This window comes from Amblyomma mixtum, chromosome 3 (assembly GCF_055824585.1).
Source record: "Amblyomma mixtum isolate Tamu chromosome 3, ASM5582458v1, whole genome shotgun sequence".
NCBI lineage: Eukaryota > Metazoa > Arthropoda > Arachnida > Ixodida > Ixodidae > Amblyomma > Amblyomma mixtum.
Genome location: NC_143014.1, coordinates 293,554,274 through 293,556,468, shown reverse-complemented (window position 1 = coordinate 293,556,468; position 2,195 = coordinate 293,554,274). Strand labels below are relative to the sequence as shown.

The following is a 2,195-nucleotide window of genomic DNA, read 5'->3' as shown; positions in this document are numbered from 1 at the left end:
TTCCGGCAGATGGCGCGCCCTGTCAAACCAGCTGCTCGGCTCGCGTATAGCTCTCGTCTGCGACAGCTTTACTCGCAGTTGACAGCAGTTTCTTCTTAATTTCAGGAAATTCAGGCAAGTACCGACGTTTAATTACATCTCAAATAACGTAGACCATAATATGCTACCCCGTGAGCGAAGTTTGCTCTCGATTAGGCCAGTAGTTTGCTCACAGGAATTTAAATTCCCGCATATAAAAATTGAATTCCTTGTATTTCACGCCCAGGCGGCACTTGGTAGCCAGTTTATATTCACTGTATGTTTGCATGGGGTACTTGACTAATTCGGCAATGTTTGAAATCTCTTCACTCGCGGCGGCTGGGAACAAAAATTGGCAACGTTCGCAGCAGTAGCACCAGTAACTCGCACCACCGGAGCAACTGGCAGTGAACAGTTGGTGTCCAATCGTTCCTACGGTGACGACGAGATGGCACTACCCATTGCAATGCTACATTTTTGGCAGTTTTGCTGTTTTTGCTTGCCGCACCAATTGGGATTTAGCGATTTAATCTGACCCATGATGACACGTGTCCCACCGAAACGTAGCGCAAAACTGGTCGTGAAACATTCCCACTACGCAAAAGGTCGGCAACAGCAACGTGGTTAAGATGATTTCTTCTAAATGTGTTATCCTGAAGCAACACTCACTGTTCCGACTACGATGTTGCAAAGCTAACATCAAGCTCTGTGTGAAGCCAGTCTAAACGTGCTGCGTAAGAAAATAAGCAAGGAATGACCCGTACCTGCCCTGTCCTCGGAATTCCTTGATCGCCCGCAGGTACTACCTGCGACGCCAGGAAATGATGTCTCTTCGCTCGATCAGTGCAAGATTCCGTTTTCTTCCATGAAATATGAATCCGATGTCCTTCATCAACCTCCACAATGTGGTTTTCTGGACGTTAGGCAGGTCGCCGTCCTCATTGCCAGCCTTTAGCACACTGCGCAGTGTTGGGACTTCACTCTTCGCGTACATACTGTGCACTTTCAGACGGATGGCATGGACTGTGAAGCTGTCATTCTTGACTATTCGCGAGCTTGAAATCTTCACGTCGCGGCGTCTTTTCTTCGGAGACGCCACAGGCCCGCACAGACTCCGCCTTGATTTTGGCAACGCTACGGGGAGATACTCCGGTGTCCTCGCTCACAGCACTCATCACTTCCCGAACAGACCTCTCCGGAAAACGGATCCTGGCGCGGCAGAACACATTCGCAATTACTTGCTTGGCGTGCACGAACCTTCGGGAAAATGCGTACAGGAGAGCTGGCCGTGGCCGCTCAGCTGGACGCCATTTTCTCAAAAGTGAAATGGAGGCGGACGGAAAGAGTAAACACGACGGCGGCCAGCGGGGACAGCGAAAACGTGAAATGGAAAAAGACGACAAACGCAAAATACAAAATCACAGATCTTGACCGATTCGCTCGCAATAACATCGTTTTCTGTCACGCTGATGACAAATGTATTATCCAGGAAGCCTGTCGGCAAAGCATTTGTTATTTTTCGCTCACCACAAGCAACGCACTATTTTCTGTCACGGATGCAGGCTGCGCAAAAAAGAGCGCTAGCTTTGACAGCGTTACACTTGATGTCTGGCGCCCCCAGGTGGCTTGGTGTTATTTCCGCTCTGATGCTCTCCCTTGAAAGGTCTACATTCGTTAAACTATGCATGCCTCGATTGAAATGCATAAACTGAAGTGTGCAGTAGCAATATAGCTATAAAAGTAGTTCTATATTGAATTATGTAGACTTAAAAAGAATGCCGCTCTACGTAACAGTCGTGTTGGCCCGGTGGCGCGGCAATAAAGACAAAAAAAAAGTTGGCCCGGTGGCGCAACGGTAGCGCGTCTGACTCCAGATCAGAAGGTTGCGTGTTCGAATCACGTCCGGGTCATGTTTTTTTTTTACAATTCGACTTTTATAATTTGGTATAGAAAAAGGAATTAAAATCAAAGTTGTGAATTCCTTTTCAGTATGATTTAAAGAAAGAAATTACAATTTCTGCCTTTCGTTTTGCAGACCACTGACCCTTCTCCTTTTGTGCAAAACATTCGTGGCCCCTTGTTACCTTTTTTTTGCTCGCGCGGCACACATCACAGAAACGAAGATTGACATCCTTGTTGTTCTTCTGTCGACGGCGTTCCGAACGGTCGCGTTTTTG

General features: G+C 47.5%; 1 non-coding gene across 1 annotated transcript; it reads left to right on the top strand.

The window, feature by feature from the left end:
* The first annotated feature begins 1,856 nt into the window (after window positions 1-1,856).
* On the top strand, window positions 1,857-1,928 carry TRNAW-CCA (transfer RNA tryptophan (anticodon CCA)). Its single transcript has one exon. It is a non-coding gene; the product is annotated as a tRNA-Trp (tRNA).
* The last annotated feature ends 267 nt before the right edge of the window (window positions 1,929-2,195 follow it).